At 46.1% G+C, this 7,615-nt stretch overlaps 1 protein-coding gene across 1 annotated transcript in view; it reads right to left on the reverse strand.

Annotated features, from left to right (window-relative positions):
* The window catches only part of PROKR1 (prokineticin receptor 1), a 19,624-nt gene extending 17,033 nt beyond the window's left edge, over window positions 1–2,591 (reverse strand). Inside the window, exon 1 of the mRNA XM_004710163.2 lies at window positions 2,553–2,591. The gene's annotated coding sequence lies outside the window, so the exon portion shown is untranslated. The remainder of the gene's footprint in view (window positions 1–2,552) is intronic.
* Window positions 2,592–7,615: the final 5,024 nt, after the last annotated feature.

The following is a 7,615-nucleotide window of genomic DNA, read 5'->3' on the forward strand; positions in this document are numbered from 1 at the left end:
ACCCCCAAAGTGGTCGCCACCCACAGGTTGAGAACCGCTGTCCTAGCGGGACCTTGGAAAAAATGAGAGAACAGTATCAGAACTTAAGTGGTGAACAATGAGTATGAGAAGAAGATGTTCTGAAATTTATTGTGGTGATGATTGTACAAATCTTCTTAAAATAATTGAATAAATTGTACCATATGTGAGCTATATGCCAATAAAAAAAATTTTTTTAACCAACCTTTGAAAGCCCTCTGGAGCAAAGTGTTGGGCTGCTAAGCGCAAGGTTGGTGTTTCAAACTCCCCAGTCGGTCCGAGGGAGCAAGATGAGGCTGCCTGTCCCGTAAATGTGCACAGTCTCAGGAACACTAGGGAGCAAGAGTTGGAATGGACACAGTGGCATTACCACAAGGTCAGCCGTTTAAAACCACCAACTACTCTTCAGGAGAAAGAGGAGGCTTTCCACTCCCAGAAAGATGTACAGTATTAGAAACTCACAGTTCTATTCTGACCTATGGGGGCCCTATGAGTTGGAAAAGACTCCCTAACAGTGAGTTTTGGTTTGGTTTGGTTCTGACTGGCAGGGATCACCCCTATGGCCTTTTTAATTCTTAGTTCACTACCACTTTGTCCTATAAATATGTCCCTTTTGTTTTACAATGGAGATGTTTAACATCTTTGAGTTTTCCAGTCACACAATGCCTGCATATTCTAGTACATGCTCCAACACTCCGTAGAAACCCAGCCCATGAGCGCCAAAGAGGGCATCCAGCAAGCATGCTTGGAGCAAACAAGACTCCAGAGCATGAACTACTCACCACAGGACACAGACCTGCACCCTAGTCACCCGATGCCCTGTGCTCTTCTTTACTTTGCCATGGTCACAACATGCGCCTACCTGTCCTCAATGCACCCCTCTTTCCAAGATCTTTGGCTTTAGGGCTCAACCACAACTTCTCCTGTCTGGCAAATGTACCCAATCAGCTTATTTTCGGCTTTCATCATATTTGCTCTTTAGGCATACACTCATCCGCTGCCATGAAAAAATAAAGATCAAGGATTCCTGGAAGATGCCCAGAGCTGGCTCAAAGTTAGCCTGCCTCTTTTTCCAATTATGTCTCCAGCATTGGAGCTAGCAGTGCTTGACCAGCTTCCCAAAGCCCACTCAACGCTCATGTGAACCGCTCTCTGCCCTGCCTATACATCTCCCCAAATTCTGCCCGAGGAGATGGGAAGGAAGATTCAGATAGGCATAGAAGCCCAGACACTTCACGTAGTTTATTATGCCCTTAGTGTTCCTGGTTTGATGCTATCCCAAGCAATTCTTAATTTTGAAAGTTGAAAAATGATACTTATGTTTACTGGAAGAATACCTTTAAAGAAATGTAAACCAGAACAATAAATGAAAATGTACCCCATGGATATCAACATATTACACAGTTTCAAAATAAAAAACCAAGCCCACTACTGTCCAGTCGAATGCAGCTCACAGTGACCCTACAGGATCGCGTGGAATTGCTCTCCGGGGTTTCCGAGACTGTCAATCTGGTGGTAGACGGTTTTATCTTTCTCCCAGGGAGCAGTTGGTGGGTTCGAACTGCCACCTTCCAGTTAGCATCTAACGCTGGGCCCGATGCTCCAGCGTGGCTCCTATACAGTTTTAATGGTACTAATCATAAATTCCATGAGTCAGAACTGACCGGACGGCAATGGATTTGGTGTCAGTATGGTTTGGTTTTTAAGAGGATCATAGAGGAATTGGAAAACAGCTTGCTCATCCTTTAAGTGTGGATATGCCTGGGGCGGGGCATCTGATAACTGGGTGAAATCACAAATTGGGGGGAGGGGGGGTCACATGGGCGGAAGACGAAGGATGCACAGTATCTGCTAGATTCTGCTCTTCCTCACTACCCCGCCTGGGGACGGGGCGGGGCATAGGCAGTGGCACTAAGGGGACAAGAACAGGTGGTGTTGCTGAAGACGTCTCCATGTGGCTGAGCAGCACGGCCTGTGTTGAATGCAGCGAGAGCCCACAGCATTCCACAAGACCTGGGCGCTGAACCAAGCTGGTGATGGATTCTTCCCGCTGGGGTGGGGGAGGGGAGTCAGTTCTTAGGGGATGCGAGAGTGTTCTGGGGAGAGTACGCCGAGGGATTGGACAGGAGAGGAGGAGCAGGAGAGGACTGACTGTTCATGGACCTGAATGATACACTTTCCAGAGCTTTAACTGGGTTGGGGGCAAGCGTCAGCTCTGTCTTTATGTGGGTTGTACTCATCGGCTAGGGAGTCCTGGAGAAGCTGGCGTAACAAGAGGGCGCAGTCCAAAAGAAGGGGGCTTGGTGACCCCAAATCAGCACTCAGAGATAGCAAGTTGGCGACTCGTGTCCATTGTCTTGCTAATAATCATTATGAATATTATTTGATATACATGGTCCACTACCATAATTCCTTCTAAGGAAAAAAAATCTAAATGATTCGTTTCTGTTAGGTGCATCCCGTGGTGACCCATGCCCAACAGCACAGAACCCTGCCCCGGCCCGCACCAGCCCCACAGCTGTTTCTGAGCTTACATGCGTTGTTACAGCTGCCATGTCAATCCATCTTGCCCTGGGCCACCTTCTCTTTTGCTGTCCCTCTGCTTTCCCAACCATGATGCCCTTCTTCAGGGACTGGTCTCTCCTGACAACATTGTGCTGTTTCTTTTTTTTTTTTAATGCCATCAGTTGCTTCCACCTCACGAGACCCTCACGTAGGCCGGAGTAAGAGCTGCACTGCAGGGTTCTCTGGGCTGCAATCTTTACAGGAGCAGATCCCCAGTCTCCTTTGTCCACAGAGCTTCTGGGTGGATTTGAACCATCAGCCTTTAGGTCAGGGGTCGAGTACCAGGTGGACCTCCCAAAACATAACGGAGAACAGGGAAATCAGATACAACCTCCAAATGCATCAAAATGAGCTAAACATATTATGATACCAGTACGAAGGGAATTTAATAAGCTTGTGGAAATTTTCCACTCTCTCTTCATTCTGTTTCTTTCCAGAACTTTTTTGAAGCTCCCTCATAGGTGGGGTAGAATACTAAATAGCCATTACAAGTGGAGCTGGAAAACAAGTCTTTACTGTTGGGCCGCAGGATGGAAGATCACGCCAGCCTTGGAGCGTGACTGGCAAGAGCCAAGAGGGGGCTTCTGGGAGACTGGTGGTGTCCTCTTGCTTGATCTCCGAGGCCGTTACATGAGTGTGTGGTCAGCTGGTTAAAAACTCCTCCACCTGTACATTTATGAAAGGCACACTTCTCTGTATGTACAGTGTAATGCAATCACAAGTTAATTAGGACATGGGGTTGTACGTTGACTGACAGACATGAAAAGATGGGCGTGATACAGTATAGGGTAGAAAAACCTCAGAGGACAAAACAAGGTGACTCCATGATCCCCTTTGGAGGGGAAGTGCATGCACACATCCCTAGAAGGAAAGGCCCAGAAGGACAGACCTACCTGCACACACGCATTAGCTCAGAGTGGAATAACACCCATGAAGTCCTCTCTCATCATTGCAATGATCTATGTTCTCTGATTTGCCCAATGAGCTTATGTGAGCCTTACTCAAGGAATGTTTTACGTTTCGTCAATGAGAAAAGGGTGACTCCATCAATCAGCTAAATAAGAAAAACAACTCTTTGTGAATACCATTAATTTAACTATCTCTCATACTATGTTCTATGCAACTGAGAAGGATGAAAGAGTTAAATTCCGCCCCCCCTAATATTTTTAACTGGCAGAAAACATAGGTATAAATTTATCTGATTGCAGAGTGGGGAATGCTTTACTAAGCATGGCGTGGGGGGGGGGGGCGGCGACGAAAGCATTAGTTGAAATCCCAAAGGAAAACAGGGATAGATTTTTCTACATTAAAATTTAAAACCACTTGAGTCTGAAACATCATAGAACAACCTAAAAGATAAATGTCAAACCAAGAAATGTATTTATGATAAACATGGCAAACAAAAGGTTACGATCCTTAATTTATAAAGTACTTCTATATTTTATAAGGAAAAAGAATAATGGGCAAAATTCACAAATATCAAGTCACACAACACACCCTGAGAAAGAAATAACAATAAACATGCTTTTAAAGTGACAGGTCACTAGATTAGGGACAAAGGGGGGTGGTCTTCCCCTAATGTCTGTGCTAAACAGGAAATAAGCTGTCCATGCCACAATAAGGAGGTTGGAAAGAAATCCAGCACACTAATTAGACACCCATGGAAAAATCCAGAACCAAGCACGCTCAGGCCAAGTCATCTAAGCCCAGGTGGGAGGTACACCTGGGCTCACAGACTAGGCACCAGTGACAGGGCATCACACGATGCACCTACCCTCAGCCAATAAGATTGGCCAATACCTTCAACCATGGCCCTCCGCGCCCCCCTACCCCTGCCCCCTTCCAAGCCAGGCCACAGGCAGGCAGCCCTGTCTTCTCTTGTTCGGGTGTGCTCTGCAAACGGAGGGTGGGGATCTGTCCCACATGCATGGAGCTCCTGTGGGTCCTCAGACCACTGCATTCTCTTGGTCTCTTGGGATTGCCTGCTCTTGGATCCTGCTCTTGGGTCTGTACTCTGGTTACACACTCCTGTTCCGATATATCTTCCACGTGTTTTTCCACGCACCCCTGAAATGACCATCTTCAGCCACGCACTTTCCCATGGTCCCCTCCAAGCGGCTTTGCACGCTTCCCAGAGATAGCGTGTACTTCCTGAGATTGTAATCCCTGAAACTTCCCTTTCTCTCATAAAAGTCACTTGGATTTACAAAAGTGCTCTGTCACGTGAATTCTTTCAGTGTTGCGAAGCAAGAACAGAAGTAAACCACCCAAGAAACCTAACAAAAGTCCTTCTCACCAGTAATCAAAGAAATGCTATCAAGAAACAATGATAAAGCACTTTGCCTTTCAAATTAGCCAAGAGCATAAGCCACAAGAATTTTTAAAAGGGTTAGGAGTTCATTTTAAGAATCAAAGAAACACTAATTCTGGAAGTGTCTTGAGCTTTCTCAGATTCTTTGGCTTTTACTGCACTCTGCCCCGAGTTGCTTTAGAATATGGGTTGATCTGGTTGTTTCCGACAACATTTTCCCCCTCTTCTGAGCTTTCACCTGCCGGACATTCCCTTGAGCTGACACCAGAAGAAGCGCATTGGCACGATGCCAGGAAGAGGCCATCATTCCAAGTGACGTCAAGTGCCCAAAGGCTGTGCTGACCAGGTGCTCTCAGGGCTTGTAGAGAAACGAGAAAGTCAAACTCAAATTACACCGAGTGAGAATTTAGTGGAAACTATGTCATTCATCTCTTGCATGGTCTGAGTAAGTTCCAAAGTGATCTTATAGTCAGATCATTTTCAAGGGGTGAGAGAGAGAGAGAAAGAGAGATTATGTGACATAACAAAGCCCTGTAGAAAGCACTTTTACTACTAGCCAAAAGCCACAGGACAGTGATGTTAACGGCCTGCTGAAGCCCCTCGGGTGCTAATTAGCCAGTAAAGAGCACTAGGGAATAAAAAGAGTGGAGCCATTGAGACAGAAGAATCAAGACTTGCCGTAAAGCAGATAGGTAAAAATAGAAGAACATTGTCCTGTAAGAAGCATTCTAGGGGCATGTTGAAGGCCCCGAGGCAGAAATGCTGCTTGGCCTGGGAGAGCCTCCGGTTTCACTCCTGGACCTCTTTCCCAGCCTCTTTCCTGTCCGTGATGTTGCCTCATCAACACTCAGGGGTGTCTCCAGGGAGCGGACGTCCAGTGCCCAATGCTCACGGTCGTTTGCACCTGCTCTCTCATCGGCTTGCTGGCACACTGGGTGCCAGCTTTCCCTCTCGTGCCGCACACCCACTCCCCCACATCAGAGCACACTCTCTCCTTGGGAACCATGAGATACATACATACATATGCACACAGACAGTATTTTAAAATCATCATACATCAAGTCTATACATCGGTGTGCCAAATATGTGCATCTATGGATTCAACAAAATCTAATAAACAAATACATAGCTATTATGTCTTTAATCAGAAAAATAGCATACGTCATCATAAAAAAAAAAGATTCAAACTATACAAAGTATCAAAAATCTTCACTCTTATCTTTACCCCTAATCCTTATCACCAGATTGGCATATATCCTTTCAGACATTTTGCTGAGTAAAGAGTGTCTGAAAACGATGGCACTGCAGGGGTGTGGGGGGTGTGCACTGCACCATCATACTGTCACAGGGAGGTGACACCATAGTGGTACACACCAATGTGGGTGCACTGTCGCAGTAGAAATTCTGCATCTTTAGTAAAAATGTCATTGTAGCTAGGTGTAGCAACAGCAAAATACCCCACCGATTTCCTATGTCCAGCTGACATGTCTCAAGATAGCTACAAGGCTAGAACTCTTAACCAATTTGTGTTTGGAACCTTCTCATATAGCCCGCAGGACTGCTGTTGGCAGCGTGGGTTACCAGTTGGGCCGCGAGCCAGAGGTCAGCAGTGTGAACCCACCCTCCGTTCTGAGGGAGAAACACGGGGCTTCAGCTCCCGTAAGACGGACAGTCTGGGAAGCGCACAGGGCATTGCACTCTATCCTGCAGGTTTGCGATGAGTCAGAGTGGACTTGAGGGTGTTGCTTTGAGCCTTTGAGTTTAATGCGCTCCAGTCAGAAGGGTCATTACTACCCATTGCAATCATGCTTCAATTCACGGGGCTTCACGTGCACACACTAGTGTCTTCGTGGCTGTTGATGGTATCATAGTCCCTGGTTTCATTGAATTTTCTGTTTTAGTAACAGTACTGTAGTAACTCATATTTGTGAGCCTCTAGCAGTAACTTTCTTGAGACTGAAATAGTAAATAAAATGGTGGAATCACTATGGCTAGAAGGAGAAAAACTCCCCCAGGGTTTCCGCTCACAGTTACTAATAACGTTGTGGTTACTAATGTAACACATTAAGGAGATGTTTTACAATAATAATTTGTTAATACAATCTAAGAAATATTACATCTGATTCCATGCAGCTGGTAGGATGGAGTGGGCTGTGGTGGGGCGAGTAATGGAAAAGCCTGCCTCTGGGTCGGCTGTGAACTAACTACACGACCTTGAGAATGTTACTTGCCCTTTCTGGACCACAGTTTCCTCACTCACTCAAAAAATAACATCTGACCACCTACCTTGAGCCAAGAGTTATGATCATCACAGAGTGCCCAGTGGTAAAGAAAGCACAGTCCAACGGTCATAGTGGGAAAGGCAAACGAAAAGGGAAGGAAGGAAGGAAGGAAGGAAGGAAGGAAGGAAGGAAGGAAGGAAGGAAGGAAGGAGAGACAGAAGATGTGAGGGAGTCAGGGAATGAGTGGAGAAGGGAGGAAGGAAACAAGTACATAATAAGCAATCACAGATTAAAACAGAAGAAACATTTTTCTTCTGTCAAGAACCTATTTGTTCAAAGCAAAGCCAACATGGCTGCCAGTAACCTGTAGAGTTCTACATGACCTCACCAAACTCACTGCCATCGTGCCGATTCTGACTCAGTGACCCGACAGGACATGAGGTAGAACTGCTGCTACACGTTGCCTGGCCTTTCTCCTGTGGAGTGGCTGGTGGTTTCA

This window comes from Echinops telfairi, unplaced genomic scaffold (genome assembly GCF_000313985.2).
Source record: "Echinops telfairi isolate 266 unplaced genomic scaffold, ASM31398v2 ScPeMD7_2573;HRSCAF=3158, whole genome shotgun sequence".
In the NCBI taxonomy this organism is placed as follows: Eukaryota; Metazoa; Chordata; class Mammalia; order Afrosoricida; family Tenrecidae; genus Echinops; species Echinops telfairi.